Source organism: Bubalus kerabau, chromosome 11 (assembly GCF_029407905.1).
Source record: "Bubalus kerabau isolate K-KA32 ecotype Philippines breed swamp buffalo chromosome 11, PCC_UOA_SB_1v2, whole genome shotgun sequence".
Classification (NCBI taxonomy): domain Eukaryota; kingdom Metazoa; phylum Chordata; class Mammalia; order Artiodactyla; family Bovidae; genus Bubalus; species Bubalus kerabau.
Genome location: NC_073634.1, coordinates 45,350,402 through 45,368,613, shown reverse-complemented (window position 1 = coordinate 45,368,613; position 18,212 = coordinate 45,350,402). Strand labels below are relative to the sequence as shown.

The 18,212-nt window shown below is 39.8% G+C and overlaps 2 long non-coding RNA genes across 2 annotated transcripts in view; one reads left to right on the top strand and one right to left on the bottom strand.

Moving 5' to 3' along the window:
* Positions 1 to 4,289: 4,289 nt before the first annotated feature.
* LOC129623112 (uncharacterized) lies at positions 4,290 to 5,887 on the bottom strand. Its single transcript, XR_008700357.1, has 2 exons — positions 5,749 to 5,887; positions 4,290 to 5,270 (listed from the first exon to the last, which is right to left on the bottom strand). It is a non-coding gene; the product is annotated as an uncharacterized LOC129623112 (long non-coding RNA).
* Positions 5,888 to 8,424: 2,537 nt separating this feature from the next.
* Positions 8,425 to 18,212, top strand: part of LOC129623111 (uncharacterized) — a 33,111-nt gene continuing 23,323 nt past the window's right edge. The window contains exon 1 of the long non-coding RNA XR_008700356.1: positions 8,425 to 9,832. This is a non-coding gene — a long non-coding RNA (uncharacterized LOC129623111). The remainder of the gene's footprint in view (positions 9,833 to 18,212) is intronic.

Here is an 18,212-nt window from a genome sequence, read left to right as displayed (position 1 = left end):
TCTGATCCTATTATTGGCCCTGTAATTTTGAGAATGAATCACACATGTGTCTTTTTGAATCTGACTCCTTTCAAGTATTTCAGAAATGCTTTTGAATTTGATTTATTTATGCATTCACCACTTAGACATTTGGGTAGTTTCCAGCTTTTAATAATTATAAATGAAAGTTGCCTTAAATATGTGTGCACAGGTTTGTATATGTTCCTATATGAAGACATGGGTGTGGAATTCACTTGAATCTGGGTATATGAGTCTGGGTATATGACCCAGCATACTGGGTCATAATGTAAATGTATGTTTAATTTATAAAAACCTATAAAATCATACTCCAGACTGGTTTTCACATTTCCCATTTCTTTCAGAAATATATGAACATTCCAGTGGCTCCACATCTTTCTTAGCATTCTGAATTGTCAGTTAAATTAAAAAAAAAAAAAGAGCAGTTATAATAAGTGTCTCAGTATCTCATAGATTTAATTTGCATTTCCCTGATGGCTATTACGTTGAGCAACTTTTCATGTGTTTCATTTCATATGTCTTCTTTGGTGAAGTGTCTGTTCAAATATTTTGCTTATTTTTTTTTTCTTTTTTTGTTTTATTTTGGGGGGAAGGAGGAGAGTGTCATTTGTGTTTGCAATAGGCATGTTTAATTGTACCATATTTTTGTAGTCAAAACATACAATTTCATAACAAGAAATCACAGCAAATCAGTCAACCCCCCCACCCCACCCCTCATCCCTTTGGAATCTTCCTTTCAGTACTCCATATATGTAAACTTCATTAGAAGCAAATTACCTAAACATCTAGGGTAAGTTACCGCTAAGACTTTCTTTTTTTTTTTTTTTGGTTAATTTTATTTTATTTAACTTTACAATATTGTATTGGTTTTTGCCATATATCAAAATGAATCTGCCACAGGTATACATGTGTTCCCCATCCTGAGCCCTCTTCCCTCCTCCCTCCCCATACCATCCCTCTGAGTCGTCCCAGTGCACCAGCCCCAAGCATCCAGTATTGTGCCTTGAACCTGGACTGGCGTCTCGTTTCATATATGATATTATACATATTTCAATGCCATTCTCCCAAATCATCCCACCCTCTCCCTCTCCCACAGAGTCCAAAAGAATGTTCTATACATCAGTGTCTCTTTTGCTGCCTCATATACAGGGTTATTGTTACTATCTTTCTAAATTCCATATATATATGCGTTCAGATCAGATCAGATCAGATCATTTGCTCAGTCGTGTCCAACTCTTTGCGACCCCATGAATCGCAGCACGCCAGGCCTCCCTGTCCATCACCAACTCCCGGAGTTCACTCAGACTCACGTCCATCGAGTCAGTGATGCCATCCAGCCATCTCATCCTCTGTCGTCCCCTTCTCCTCCTGCCCCCAATCCCTCCCAGCATCAGAGTCTTTTCCAATGAGTCAACTCTTTGCATGAGGTGGCCAAGTACTGGAGTTTCAGCTTTAGCATCATTCCTTCCAAAGAAATCCCAGGGCTGGTCTCCTTCAGAATGGACTGGCTGCATCTCCTTGCAGTCCAAGGGACTCTCAAGAGTCTTCTCCAACACCACAGTTCAAAAGCGTCAATTCTTCGGCGCTCAGCCTTCTTCACAGTCCAACTCTCACATCCATACATGACCACAGGAAAACGCATAGCCTTGACTAGACGAACCTTTGTTGGCAAAGTAATGTCTCAGCTTTTGAATATGCTATCTAGGTTGGTCATAACTTTCCTTCCAAGGAGTAAGCGTCTTTTAATTTCATGGCTGCAGTCACCATCTGTAGTGATTTTGGAGCCCAGAAAAATAAAGTCTGACAGTTTCCACCATTTCCCCATCTATTTCCCATGAAGTGATGGGACCAGATGCCATGATCTTCGTTTTCTGAATGTTGAGCTTTAAGCCCACTTTTTCACTGTCCACTTTCACTTTCATCAAGAGGCTTTTGAGTTCCTCTTCACTTTCTGCCATAAGGGTGGTGTCATCTGCATATCCGAGGTTATTGATATTTCTCCCGGCAATATTGATTCCAACTTGTGTTTCTCCCAGTCCAGCGTTTCTCATGATGTACTCTGCATATAAGTTAAATAAGCAAGGTGACAATATACAGCCTTGATGAACTCCTTTTCCTATTTGGAACCAGTCTGTTGTTCCATGTCCAGTTCTAACTGTTGCTTCCTGACCTGTATACAGATTTCTCAAGAGGCAGGTCAGGTGGTCTGGTATTCCCATCTCTTTCAGAATTTTCCACAGTTTATCGTGATCCACACAGTCAAAGGCTTTGGCATAGTCAATAAAGCAGAAATAAATGTTTTTCTGGAAGTCTCTTGCTTTTTCCATGATCCAGCAGATGTTGGCAATTTGATCTCTGGTTCCTCTGCCTTTTCTAAAACCAGCTTGAACATCAGGAAGTTCACGGTTCACATATTGCTGAAGCCTGGCTTGGAGAATTTTGAGCATTACTTTACTAGCGTGTGAGATAAGGGCAATTGTGCGATAGTTTGAGCATTCTTTGGCATTGCCTTTCTTTGGGATTGGAATGAAAACTGACCTTTTCCAGTACTGTATTTTCAGCTTCCTGATAAAATGCCCTACATGATCTAGCCCTTCATCTATTGTCTCAAATACCATCTCCCCCTTCAACTCCATGCTTACTCTTCCTCATCCTTGTCTCCTTCTTGGAGATGAGGACACATTCCAAACATACTCTTGCCTCAGGGCTTTTGACATAGGGCTCACTTTACCTGGTGAACTCTTTCCTTATAAAACTGCATGATTATTGCATGGCTCCCTCCTTCACTTCCTTCAGGTTTCTTAAGTTCTTGCATGTGTGCTTAGTCATGTCCAACCCCTTGCAATCCTATGGACTCTAGCTTGCCAGAGTCCTCTGTCCGAGGCATTTCCCAGGCAAGAATACTGGAGTGGGTTGCCATTTCCTTCTCCAGGGTATCTTCCCAACCCAGGGGTTGAACCTGCATGTTCTGTGTCTCCTGAATTGCAGGCGGATTCTTTACTGCTTGAGACATCGAAGAAGCCCAGTTTCTAAACTAATGTCACCTTATTGAGTAGGCCTTCACTGACCAGCCTTGGTAAAATACATCTAGTTCCTCCATGTCCTCTGCCTTATATTACTTTGCAACATTTATCACTACCTCATACACTAAATTTTATACACTTATTTTATTTATTGCCTGTCTCCTCCCACTGAAATGTAAAATCTGTGAAAGTAGAAACATATAGAAACATGACCTGTTTTGTTTCTCTGCTCAATTCAATAATCGGGAAAACTACCAAGGATATAGCAGACATTCAATAAATTGTGGGTAAAATGAATAAATCTTAAGGAGAAAGGTAAGAAAAATGCTAATTAGTTTGAGTTTTCAGACAGGCCCGTGTATCTTTCCAGATCTGGTCTGCTCCCGGTACTTAAAAGTTTATTAAGCTTTTCTGTCTTGGCCCAGGTGAGCTCCTAAACTGAGCTTCCTTAGCCTAAAGCTGTGTAGCATTTCCAAATAGAGGCAATGATCCTTTTCAAAGCAGCCCCAAGATGGCAGCAAACAGAGGTGGCAGTGGCTGCCTTTGTTTCAGGCTCACTGCCTGGTTTCTTTTGCTTCTGACTGGTTTATTGATACCAAGAAGCAAAAGGCTCCTTGAATCTGAGGATTCTGGCTCAGGTACACTTTGTGCATGGGTTCAGACTCCTCTTTCTGGGGCTACTCCAGGCTTATATTTTACTTGCCCTTGCTTTCTCCTGTTGCACATTCAGACAGGACATTTAACTGCTTGCTTTTCCCTAGGGCTTTTCTGAGTAGACTGGAGGAGCCTTGAGGAATGGTGGTTTTCCATCATGCCGTTGGGTAGGCTGTCCTTGATCGATAGTTCTCCCAGGTGAGAAACTTTAAGAAGTGCCCCTCTTCTCTGGGGGGACTTAGATCATAGTGGAGTCAAGGTGGCTTCTCCATTCTTCCCCATGCTTCTGTGTTCCTGCTCATAAAGTGTTTTCCATACCTGGTTCATATCTACAGACCTTCCTGAGTGTGAATATGCCAGAACCTACTCTGGTTGGGACTAATTGGGGGAAATAGAAAAATTCTTAGGAAAAATAATCAACTATAATCAACAGATCAAATGAACAACAACAACAAAAAGCCACAAATCTGCTTTTAAATGAAGAATATTTTATAATTATCAAAAAAAGAAAAAAATGGTTTCTAGAAATGTAATGTTTCTCTTTTTTATTTGATATAGATATTCAGATTTTCCAATACATTTTCAGCTCAAAAATTATTGGAAGAAAATGACAATCTAACCTCCATTAGTGAAACACAAAACAGTATTTGGGCCTTTTTATTGTCAAGACTTCACAAATAGGAAAGGGTGTATTAAAGAGCATAGATACGCCGTCTGGAGCATCTCCCTTGGGCTGAGTTCCTTTATAAAGGCCTTGCAGATTCTGGTTTTCAGAAATCTTTTAAGCTGAGCATGTTTCAGAACTGATCTTTGCCTCCTCAGTGATCTTAAGCAAAATTATGAAAATCTTCCCAAATCCTGATTTTATAACACAAGAAATACTGACAGTGATGCTTCAGGAGGTTAATGATGGTCTAATTATCTTGCACCAATAAGGAAAAAGAGTCAGCCTTTTGGCAAGATTGTGTCAGAACTAGTCAGATAATATAGATATTTCTACCTCCACGCATTTTCTAAAGGGGGATGTAGCCGCTTTAATTAAATGTTATATGAATACATTTCAAACAGATCCAAACACAGGGCAAACTCTGTATCAGAACTGCTGTTCCTACATTTAAAATGTATTTGAAATGTAATTAAAAAAAAGATAATGGGAAAGAAAAACTAAAATAACTCGAAACGAGCAGAATATAGTAGCTCATCATTACACTAATATATCAAACAATGTGATCTTAGCTTAATTATCCCCTTTGAGAGTTGAGAAAACTAAGCACAACCTTCAATTTACAGCTGTTTGGTGCCGGGAACCTGAATTATTATTGAAGGAGAAGGGGGGAAAAAGTTTATTTATTGTGACCTCCACTCAGTTTTTATTCATTGTGGAGAATCTGTATATTCACAAATGAGGGCTATTCATCCTTAGACCACAGCATTCTTCAGCTGTCCAGGCCTCCATCAACTGCACATCTCCAGCTTTTGTGTTCATCTCGAAGGCTCTTCATCCAGATTGTTCATCATCTTGATGGTTGAGCTTTATCTTGCTTTTGTGCAGCTGCATTCCGCTTATCCAAAGTGCTGAGGGAGACAGGGAGAAGGGGAGAAAAAAGAGCGAGCAAGTGAGCGAGCGAGCAAGCGGAGAGAGTAAGTAGGAGAGAGCAGGAGAATAGAAAGGAGAAAAAGCAATGGCCGGTGCACATATGAGGATAATTTGTAGTTTCTCAATAATAATATTAAAAAAAAAGAGGACAGGCTAATTACTGGCTTAACTAGGGCAGCCTGTGGATCTTCATGTCAAAAGGACTGCCGTAATTATTTGCCATCAAAGCACATTCATATTGTGGCACAAAAGAAGGGCCTTTTGCAAATGGATCTTGCTAATAAACAGGGCTGAGAGGAGCATTATGTGTCTCCCTGGTTGCAGGCACATTAACACAGTGACATGGAGCATAACTCGGGGCCTGAGGAACAAAACACCAGAACGATAATTATGCCCATCCCCTCCCCAGCCTCCCTCGCCATTCCCTTTGTGTTGGATGAGGAAGCAGAACACGACCTATTGGAGGGCCCAAGGCAGGCTATTAGTGACCCCTGAGCCCTGACAAGGTGCCTCTGTTCTTTTAAAAGCCTGCCTCTTGATGTCAGGAGGGTCACGTGGACCAGCCGGCTCAGCTCGAAATGGTCCAGCAAACACTTCAACCTTAAAGACACCTGGAAGGTCATGACCAATTTAATGCAGATGAAGACAGCAGACACAAGGCTCTGTCGAATCCTGAAGCGGAAGTTTCCCCCTCGCTCTTTTCTTCTTCTTTGTCCACACTTGCTCATGTATTTAAGTCCTCAAAACTAAATTCAGGGGGAGAAAAGTTCTCTCTTTCTCTTAGTGCGCGAAAAGGGTCTTAGCTGGGGCGGGGTGGGGGGTGGGGGTGGGGGAGGTGAATGCAAATTCAGCCCCGTGGATTAACCTACTTCTTCTGGCAGATGTAAACACACTGATTTCCCACAGGTAGGGGTCACTGAGGGGAGCAGAGTGCTGCCTTCCTTGCTTCTTGCTAGGCAGGTGGTGAGAGGTTCATCAGCAATAGAAAGTCACCTGTGAGCCCGGTCTGCCAGATTCTGGCAGCCACGGGAGCTGCAAGCCATCTCTGAAGGCTCCTGGCTTGCTCTGGTTTCACACAGAGCGGTTGATAATAAGGAAAAGAGCCAGTAATTAGCTTGGAAAATGTACCTGAGACCATCAGGATTCCCTTTCCTTCCTCTTCCCTTTCCCTCTTGCCACTTTTCTGTGAGAGAAGGCTGTTCTGAAATGGAGGGGCCATCCAGAACCCAGCCTGTGGGGGAAACTATTCTATTTTACATGCACTAGAAGCAAACCGGATCCCTATTAAGTCTTATTTTACCAGCAGAGAAATTAAGGGTGACAATTTGCATTGCAAAACGATTCTCGCTTCGCAAATGTGGGCTTTCCTGAGTATTTAAATATTTAATTATTTGAAAGGTTGGAGGTTGATGAACTTCAAGTTAAAAATGTTATGAGCCATTTCTAATGAAGGCTCTTCTAGGAATGAGAAACAATGAAAGATGTGTATCTGTGAAAAAAAGGATTAAGGGCTTTTAGGATTTGATTTAACTGCGCAACAGTGTGTCCTCTGTCTGAAGCAGATTGAGTTTAGCGAAGTAACATTCTTAGATTGTAAATCTCCCAATAGTTAATAAATCAATCAATTTCTCTGCTTACTTCTCCCCTCCTCTCCCTCTTTCCCTTCTTTCCCCCTTTCCATCTTTCTGCCTCTTTCCCCTTGCTCCCCCCTCTCTCTTTCTCCAGATAATTTTCACATAAAGGGATTGGGGTAGTGATATACTAATTACAAACTTAAAAATTTCGAACAACTATTAAGGGTAAAGCAAAAAAAAAAAAAGTTGACACCACACTGTTCTTTTTATTTTTAACCCTGACTCTTTCTCTGGAACCTTAAACTCCTATATCCAACTGCTGTCAAGAGACAAGACCTCTTTTATATCTAGTAGACATCTCACTCAACATATTCAGAATGGAACTCTTGATCTGACAATGCTCCCCCTCTTCGCCCCCAAATTGCTCTATTCAGTTTTCCTAACATCAGCGGATGGCTACTACAACCTTCTGAGGCTTCCGTCAAAAACCTGGTATTCATTCATATCTCCTTTCTTTCTCTTACTACATCCAGTCTGAGCCACCATCACCTCTTACCTCCACTATTTCAGTAGCATCCTAACAGGTCTCGTGCACCCTTTCCTCCCCTCCTAACTTGCCAACCAGAGTGGTTCTTCTAAACTTTCCTGATTCTTCTAAATATGTCACAAGTTTGTAAAAAATGTCATGCGGTTCTGACTTGATCTCCTACTTTTCCTTCCCTAGATCATTCTGTTCCAACCATGGTGCCCTCTAATTTTTCCATGAACACATAGTGAGAGTACACCCCTCTTAGCTCACTCAACTCGCTGACCTCCAAGTCAGCTGTCAGAACTTACTTGCTCAGTAAAGACCACCCTAAGTACCCTGTTTAAGCCTGCACCTGCCCACTACCTCCCTGGATCCCTCATGCCCTGGATGCATTTTTTCAGTCAAATTTGAACATACTATGTAATTTTTATTTAGTTAGTTATTCTTTTTGTTGTTCATTTTTGTCTCATGAGCTTTAAGTTGGTAAAGACCTGTTTTTTATTCAGTTATGTATCACTAAGTACCTAGAAGAGTGTCTAAAATAGTAAATGCTCAATAAATATTTGTGTCATGAATATTTAATAAATGAATTGGTAAATTTTAAGAAAATAGAGACCTAGAGTAATGATTTAAAGGAAAATAAAGAAAACCTCAGAAATTTTCAGAAGGAAGAGCAGATCTTGCTATAATAAAACAGATCTAGAATGAGAACGCAGGTCACTAGATTACCTTTAATATATAGTGTTTATAGAGCTTTCATCTTCAGTTCCTTATCAGGGGTTGAGGGGGAGCTGCAAGTTCCAACCCTCCAATCACTGGGTCTCTGCTGATCAGCCCCACCTGGGGCCTCCCAGGGGCCTCACCCTAAGCCACCTCATTAGCATAAACTCAGATGTATTCACAAGGAGCACTTTATGTGTAACATTGTTCCCCACCCTCCCAAGTCATCCCCAACAAGGGCTGCTGTTCAACTGCTAAGTTGTGTTCAACTTTTTGTGACCCCATGACTGCAGCACTCCAGACTTGCCTGTCCTTCACCATCTCCCAGAGCTTGCTCAAACTCATGTCCATTGAGTCGGTGATTACATCCGATCATCTCACCCTCTGTTGCCTGCTTCTCCTCCTGTCCTCTGTCTCTCCCAAGGCTACTTCTACTCTGTCACTGAAGCCGATAGAATGAGACCTAGTTCAGCACAGAAGGAAAGGATAGGTTTATTCTTTTATTAGAGAATGAACGGAGAGGTGGTAGAACAGGGTCTTCCTCCCGAAAGCCGTAGGCAGGCGGGACTGCTTTACCAGGATCTCAGGACCCGGGGAGGAGGGGAGCGCTGTCAGGGCTGGCGCAGGTGTGCTCACTCTCGCGGTGCTGTGTGTAGATTTTCCGCACATGGCTCGCTGCTGCCATCTTGAAATGAGGTATTAAGCACAGAACTTGTTTGCAAGACTGGTGAAGCTGAGATGTCAGCCAAGTCATTTTGCACCAGGAGCTCTGGACTCCAGTGCTGGGTACAAGGCCTCTACAGGCAGCCTCCTGTGAACAAGTGAAACTAGACAGAGCACAAAGGAAAAAAAGGTTAGACTTTATTGGGCTGGAAAATCACTGCAGATGGTGACTGCAGCCTTGAAATTAGAAGACACTTGCTCCTTGGAAGGGAAGCTATGACAAACCTAGACAGTGTATTAAGAAGGAAACACATCACTTCGCCAGCAAAGCTCTGTATAATAAATGCTATGGTCTTTCCAGTAGTCATGTATGGATGTGAGAGCTGGACCATAAAGAAGGATGAGCACCAAAGAACTGATGCTTTCGAACTGTGGTGCTGGAGAAGACTCCTGAGAGTCCCTTGGACTGCAAGGAGATCAGACCAGTTGATCCTAAAGAAAATCAACCCTGAATATTAATTGGAAGGACTGATGCTGAAGCTGAAATTCCAATCCTTTGGCCACCTGATGTGAAGAGCTGACTCATTGGAAAAGACCCTGATCCTGGGAAAGATTGAAGGCAGGAAAAGGGGATGACAGAGGATGAGATGGTTGGATGGCATCACTAACTCAATGGACATGACTGAGCAAACTCCTCATGGGAGATGATGAAGGACAGGGAAGCTTGGTGTGCTACAGTCCATGGGGTCACAAAGAGCTGGACATGACTCAGTGACTGAACAACAGGAGTGGGGAAGGAGGGGAGTTCCTTCAGGGCTGGTGCAGGTGTGCTCACTCCCACAGTGCTGGCCACACCATCTCTGCGCATGACCCGTTGCCTCCATCTTGAATCAAGGATGAAGCACAGAGCTTCTTCATAAGACCAGTGGAACTGCAAAGTCAGCACGGTCATTTTTGAACCAGGAGCTCAGGAGTCAAGTGCCCGGTACAAGGCCTCTGCACCCAGCACCCTGTGAGCAAATGAAACTAGACAAAGCACAAAGGAAAAAAAAAGGTTAGATTTTATTTTATTATCTGGATTCCATTTTTATCTCCTGGGAATTGTTAATGGGCTTTGCCAGTGACACTGTCACTCAGGAAAGGGATTTAGGAGCTTTGTGCCAGAAATGGGGGGGGGACAAAGACTAAGTGTTTCTTACTGTACCCCAGCTCCTGTGTAACTGCAGCCTCTGTCAGCAACCTAGAGAACAGTAGCAACTTCGTGAATTAGCTTACTCTGCTATTGCGAAGGAGAAACATTTGTTAGCTTAAGTAAAACCTGAATTAATTACAACTGTTTGTGAAAATATTGACTAAGGAGGCCTTTAGTATACATTTGTGAAGGTGAAAATCTCAAAGACTCATGAAATTCAAGCCCCCTTTTTGTTCATCAGTATTAGTTGTAGTAATAAAAGCAGATGCTTTGGTTTAACTGAATGATGATACAGGAAAAAATAATTAAGGTTTCAAATGAATGCTTTTGCAAAATTTGGGCTTTCTTCTGAGTTGTCTCTGAATAAATGGGGTGTGTGGTTGGGTGGACAAGCAAGACTAGAAAATGCAGCTAAGGGTGATTCTTCTGTGAAGTTGTTCTTTCATTTTTCCCTCTTTTGTATGACTTCAGAAGAAGCAATCCTAGAAAACATTATAGGAACATTTTGAGGGAAAATCTAAAAATCTTTACTTTCTTTGGGTTAACATATTACAGAATGGGGATTGGTGGCATGTTGTGACATGTGCTTAATACTGACCCTGTTTTTCCTAAAGTTTGAGTTTGTGTTTGGTTCTCTGTTCATGCTTTCAACTCCTGGAAATGTTACTGTCCAAGGTCATTTACTTTGGTTTAAAATCATGATGTCAGTTATTAACTTGGGGAACACGCTTTGATTAAGGTGTTTATTGATACTAGCAGGAGCAGAAGAATCTTTGTTGAAGAAACAATAGGATATCTTCTTTGAAGGTTTGAATGTAGAACTAATCAGGGCCCCCAGTGTGGGCCTGAGCATCTTCAGCTGGGCTAAACAATTTTCCTAGGCTGTGTTCAGAGACCCTCCCACAAACAAAGGGGGGTTTCGTTCCCCCTTCTATAGCTTTCCTATAGCCAAGTGGAATGTGTCACATAATTGTTTCCATAAGGAGAGGCCTCATTCTGTGTCTGAACCCTTTATGCCTGTAAGTCCCTGAGCTTGCTTTTCTAGAAAGTAATGTCCAGAAAGTCAGTGACACAGCCCAAAACTTCCCACAAAAGACAGAAGAAAATTAGAGTTCCAACATGTAGTGTGTGGATCAAAAATGAGTCACAAGGCATAGTTACATTTAGATACATAGATGGAGCTACTCATTAACATCATCAAGCAATATGGCTGTATTTATTCTTTAATGAAAGCTGACGCCCACAGAATTTGAGAAAGACTATTATTTAGCTCAATATTTTAGGGTAAAGCTTTTTGTTTTTGTTACAGTAGTGGATAAAATTAATATTTACTCTTTTCTTAGAGGGTGATATGTACATCTGTGTCCTCTTTGCCCATAATTAAACCTAAATATACATACATGCCACATATATACACATACACAAATGTGGATATACAGAAAGATGTATGTATATTAGTACATATGTGTGTTTATACAGAACACTATATGTATATGTGTTATGTGCTATATACATATATATATGCATTTATATTTTCAACTTTTTAAATTTAAAATTTTTTTATCATTTTAAAAATAGAAATGTAGTTGATTTACAATGCTGTACTATTCTGTATATTTAAAATATGACAATTCCCAGGACTTTCAACAAAGCCTGCAGAATGCTTATAATTTGTATTGTTTTTTATGCCTGTAGTGTGATAGAAAACATTTTTTTCTTAAAACATTAGCTTTTCATATGCAAGTGATATATGTTTACTCTAGAACATTTGGGAGGTATAGGAAAGTAGAAAGAAGGAAATAAAAATCACACAAAAACCATGTAATATCACTATTTAAAGAAAATCTCTATTACTTTTTTTTTCTAAGCATGCTACTTTTTAATTTTGATTGTCTTCAACCTATTATTCTCTAAGATGAAAATGATATATCTGTATGTGAAACAAATAAATTGTTGTAAAATTTGTTTACTTATTTTGATATTCTAAGATAAAGCACAATATTCTGTTGTTCAGCAAATTTCCTTCTCTGAAGCACATGCCCTTTCTCTCCCTAACATTCATCTACCAACCATCCATCCATCTATCCATCTATCTTTCCCATTGATACTTACAGATATTCAAGAATTTTCCTCAGTTTTCTTTAAGATTTTGGCCCAATAAGTTTTATTGTCTAACCAGTCTCCTGGGTCTTCTTAATCTCCACTTGATAATATACTAAAATGCCGCTGATATATTTTTCCTCGGTGTTCTTTTATCCCACTATCTTCTCACCTTCAGTCCTTAGTGACTCATTTGAATGGCTTGGATTTTCATGTTACTATTAAACCTTTTTAATCTGTTACTCTGAGTTTTTCCTATAGTCCACACCTCCCATGCCTTCATGTTAGTTGACTTCTATCAAGATCTTTTCATCCTAACACCCATCTTTAACCTCCCTTTTACAATCACTTCCCACCATCTGACCTGGGCACAACAATCATTTCAAATGTAGTTGAAACTACATTTCAACTAAGTGATTCTATCTCACAACTTCAGTTTATTATTGACTTTGTCCCCCTCCAAGTCTAGATCAACCCAAACACTTTCTCTCTTTTCTTGCCAATGCTGAGGGAAATCTTGTGATTTCATTGGTTGATTAAAATTTATGATTTCCAACCTCAGCTGAACTTTTAAAGCTGCTGAAAATAACTTTTTTAATGGCAAGTTAACTTCTTTCCATTCCTTTCTCATATTGTTGCTCCTCTGTGTCTGGGAGTATTGCATCTGAGGATACAACTGACCATGGATGGAAAATATTTGGGGAAATATTCCAGAAAGTTTCATAGAGCACAACTTGAGTCTGCTGCATGCTGCAACTGTTTGCATAGTATTTACATTGTATTAGGTATTGTAAATAATCAGGAGATGATTTAAAGTTAATGGAAGGATGTGTATAGATTATAAGCTTATACCATTTCATATAAGGGACTTGATTATCCAAGGATTTTTGGTGTCCTGAGGGTGTCCTGGAACCAATCCCTGGACTATTTTATCATTTCTTTAAGCAACAAATACTGTCCTTAGCCTCCTTTCTTTTAGTGGGCAGCCTGCAAGGTCATGGGTAACAGTCTGGTATGGTGGAAAAAATGATGAACTCTGGACTTTACTAAGTTAGAATTCTGGTGTCACCATTTACCATCTGTGTGAACTTGTCCAAGTTGACTTTAGTCCTAAATTTTAATTTCCTTATTTTGAAAACCTTACTTACGTCATAGGACTTGTCAAGGAAATTCAATGACAGTCTATGTTTAAAGAACTCAGAAAACAATAGATCCTCTATTGTAGCTATTACAATTTTTATTAGGTAGCAGGGCTTCTGATAGATATCCTTCTCCATTTAAAGTTTATTTATATCTTTATCCTTTCTTACTCCTTCCCTATTTGTCTGGAGGAAGATATAGCAGCTCCTTAGCAGATTAAGCCCTGGGGACAGCAGCCTGCATCCTGGACCATTTCTCCAACTATTCTCAATCTTTCTTGTGTCTTCAGTTTGGGTGGCCACACGTCTTCCTCCTGTAAACATCCAGTCTCTCTCATATTTTCCTTTTCAATGATACTTTTGAAAACAATCCTACTTTCTGAAAACAAGTTTATTCATAGCTCACAAATGTACTCTTCTTATTCTCAGTTCCCTGTTCCATGGCATCTCCTTAATTCTTTACTGAAACTGCTTGCAAAAGTTCCCAGTGTCTCCTGACTGGCAGTTCCAGTTGGGGCTGGGCCTCAGTTTTCAGCCCAGCTCCAAGACTGCATTCGCAAGAAGCATGGTAGAGAGGGGCACATCACCATTACCATGCTCCATTAGACTTTATTTCAACTCATACTACAGCATTATCACATTCTATTGTTATAAGGTTCTGTCTGTCTCACTTGCTGGATAATGCATGTCTTGAAGAGAAGGACTGGACTTTGGTTTTATTCCTGAATGCAGACTAAGGGATACACAACACACACACCGATGTTGACTCCAAAGAATATCATCTTGAAGAGAAACTTGACAGAAAAAGATTGCCCTTATGTACACCCTGAGGTTCCTAAATGCTAAGAATGGGCATCTTTTCATGTTTAGTGAGTGTTACCAAAACATTTCTGACATTGCTATATAAGCCAGTCAGTCAGCAAATATTTATTTATTGACATTGCTAGGTACTGTCATGAGTAATGGGAATTTGGTTCTGAATAAGACCCAAGATAGAAATAGCCCCTGCCTTTTGGGGCTGGTTGAAAATTCAAGGATTTGAATTCTGTACATGTATCCCTCCTCATATGACATATTAAACATTTGAATTTTACAGCTTCACAATTAGAACTCTTTGGAGAAGAGAATTACACTAGAAATTTTTATAATTTTTCACTTGGGTAGAAAATATATTTCTTTCCAAATTCATCTGGAGCCAGGGATTGATTTAGTGAATTTGATTTAAATTTCAAGATTTAAATTATTTTTGACTTCCACGTAAAAATGACAGCATAATATGGGAAGATGTGTTCTTATTATTTAGATACTGGATACCTGTAAACTTAGTCAAGCCCCTCCATTAAGGTTTTGTGCAGATGGCATAGGTCTAAAAAGAAGTCATAAGCACAGGAAAACATATCCACATTGGAAAGTTTTACTTTTTTAAGGTCTTCTGTTTATAACAAATTATGGGGGAAAAAAATCTCCACTCTGAAAGGATGAGCTTTAAAAATAGTCTTTAAAATATATATGTATAAACAGAAGTAGTCTATCATTGCTTCAAACCTCAATATGTGATTTTCCATTCTGAGGTTTTTATTCTGAGATTCCTGTATATATGTATGAGTGTATATGTATGTGTATATATATATATATATATATATATATTTTATAATGCAGTAGCCTGCTATTTATTGAACAAGAGATACATTTGAAATATCCTTATCAAGATTGTTATGTAACTTGTGAAAAACTGAGTACCCTACTTTGAAAATGTTTAAGACGATGTAATGCATTATCAGTGCAAGATGATACTGCAGTTTGTTCTGAAACAGGTGTTGTTGCTGGAATACAAAACATTAATCATTGCCACTGGATTTTTAAAAAAAATATATATAATCAGAAAGGAAATATGATAGGATCACTCCCAGCCAGAGTGTTGGAAGAACTGAAGCCACCTGTTATCTTCCAGTTGATAAGTTTGAATGAGTGTCAATATTATCAGCTCTTGGTACACTTTAAGCAGTGACCCTTTTTACCATTTTTTCTGTGTTGCCCATACTTTTATTGTCTTTTTCCCTGTCTTTGCTTTTCAGTTTTTCTTTTTCAACAGCTTGGGAAGAGCAAAGTCTTATGAGACTTTGGCCATTGAGATCCAGGGGTGATGACTAAGGGGATTGTATTTTTCACTTCTAATTTTACAACAGCTTGAACAAAGTCAACCTTGTAGATGCTCAACAGATACTTGTTGTAAGAGTGATTGGAGGGGCATGATTGCTTTTAAGTCTGCATAATTCCTGTGGACTGAATTGATGGTGCATTCCCATTTGAAGTTTACCTTCTCCATTCTCCTCCTCCTATTCTCTAAAGAAGAATGGCCATCCCATGATTCCATAGAGACTGTCCAAGGCTCTGAGAGATGATCCTTAGAGAAGTCATGGCTTTGATAAAGTGTATTTTCAGTCTTTGTAGACCCATTCCCTGTCCAGCTAGGCTCTCCTTTTTTCCCTGTGTTTTCTGCTCATTTATTTCTTTTACTTCTTAAGATGATTTTGCAGGAAATTTTGAACTGAACTAAAGGAGGAGCTATCTAACTCGGGTAATTTCAGGTATTGGTCATCAGATGGGGAAGAAGATGATTGAGGCCAATTGGGGTTTCCTGGAACCTCTTGAAATCAATCAAATTATGCCACTGCTCTTTCTACCAACAGGTTACTCAAGTCCTAAAACTGAGGAGATACTGTTTGATGCTGGATCAGGGAAATTCCACAGGGACATGGATTGGGATTTTCATTATTTATTAAAATAAAAAAAATAACTATGGCAAAGAATTTTTAAATTATTTGGACAAAAGTTCATTTTCTTTCTGATTTAAAGGTCCAGACTGTATTACCACACCCACACTTAATCTCACACAGGCATATACTTCTTAAATATATCTTATAGCAACTCTGTATTCTGGCTCCCTATTAAGCCTATTCATATATTTGGGCAATGGTCCAGGTTGGAAACTCACCCTTTACTCAAGCACCCACAATTTATTGAGTCAGGATTCTCAGACCAGGGGCTGTTTGTCTCTGATAGCAAATGGCAGTCAACAGGCCCATGGTGTACCCAGAAAAAGCTGGGAAATATACTCCTCATGTAACTGTCTTGTAGAAAATAATTTGCCCAGACATGTTCATCTTTGAAAGATTTATAGGCTTGATGTCTTAATCAGGGTGAACTTTTGTTAATGTTTCATGGCTAGCATATATATGGTCGTGCCATGGACCCAGTGGTGATATTAGTAATAAAGACAATATTATTAATATCACTACATCAATATAAGAAGAGTTATAGAGTTAACATTTGTGAGATGAGAAAAAAGAAAAATCCCAGGTTAATAGTTGCCTTCATTGCCATTAACTCACTCGTTGGCAGTATTTTATACACTCATATAGTTTACATATCAGGACTAGTATTTGGTGAGGGTAATCAAAGACACACAAAAACAACCAGTTGCTTCTTTTTCTTTTTTTTAGCTTTTCATTTCCCCACCTTCTTCTTATGATGGAATTTTATTATTTCTTTGAAACTCTGAATCAGCCTCTGGCAGGGGGCTGTGTCCTTTTAGAGCCAAAGTGCGGTATTTGAACTTTGCTATCACATAACACTTTCTGAGGCTGCTTGTCTGAAATGACTTAATTTGCACTGCAGGACCAGGGCTGAATCCGCAAATACTCCAAAAAGCCACAGTGAGCTGGGGCAGCAGACCTATTACTAATTTTTTATTAAAGTCCCTGAGGCACCCAACACAGGGCCCCAAAGCAGCTTTAATAATAGACAACATACAGCACATTTTTCTTGTATTGCCATGTAATCAAATCTGAGGCTGCTGTTCACTTTCTTTGTTTTACCTAGAGGACCAGCTTCCAATTTAGTTGTGGCCTACTCTAAACTGATTTTTCATTGTAATTAATGCCTACTTTGGCCTCAGCTACTTACACAACTTTCCATTAGAGGTTTGCAGCCATCCGCTGAGTATTTTACTAAGTCACCCTCACAGACCTGCTATAGCTGCAATTTTGGTAAAGTCTTTCTTTTTATTATTATTATTATTTTGCAAAGAATTTTTAAATTGCTTAGCTAAATAGTTAAAAAAAAATTTTTTCCTCCTCTCTATAGTATACCTATTAAAATATTTGGGCAATGGTCCACACATACGCGCAACGGTCCAGTTTGGGAAAACACACACACACCCACACCCCCCCACACATACACACCTACACGCACCCCCACACCCACACACCCCCGCACACACCCTCCCTCAGCCTTTAAATGGTTTCAGAAAGGCTAGTGGAACTTATTTAGATCCAGGGTCTGCTGTGGCTAATTTTCTGTCTGTGTTTTTGCTTGTCCATTTCCTCTGAAATAGTACCTGAGGTTTAAAGTTCCTCGGCAGAGGATGTTGGGAGACCTCTGCAAACATTCAGGCGGTAGCCTTCCCACCACTAACCTTAAAAAAGATTATGGCATTGGTCCCAGGGTCAGATTGAATAGATGAAAAAGAATATGCTGTGCCTTTGCTACCCTCTGAACCTTTCCTCTGTTGTCTGGGCTGACATTTTCAGTGACTTTTCCTAGAGCCTTGTTTAGACTGTCTTCCTAGAAAATTCTGGATCTATTTACTACCCATCTTTTCTCACCACCACCCACCCCCAACCCTTGGCATTACTGCATCATGGAGAACAACTGTCAGAAATTAGAGCCGTCTGGCTCTTTGGATGTTCCTCTCTCAACCTGAAGATGTTTTTAAGAGGACCTGTGAGTTAGTGGCAAGTTTGTGGGACAATTCCTTTAAAGGCGTTGTCTAAAAATAGCCTGAAAAGAAATTACGAGATGTTTGTGTAGTTTTTAACTTTCACATTATAAGCATCAGTAGTTTACCCTGTGGGACTGATAGGGGAGATCTACTTTCTGGTAATGAGAAGTGGATTTCCTTGTCTTAGCTGATGCAAGCTGATTACAAAAATCCTGCTAAC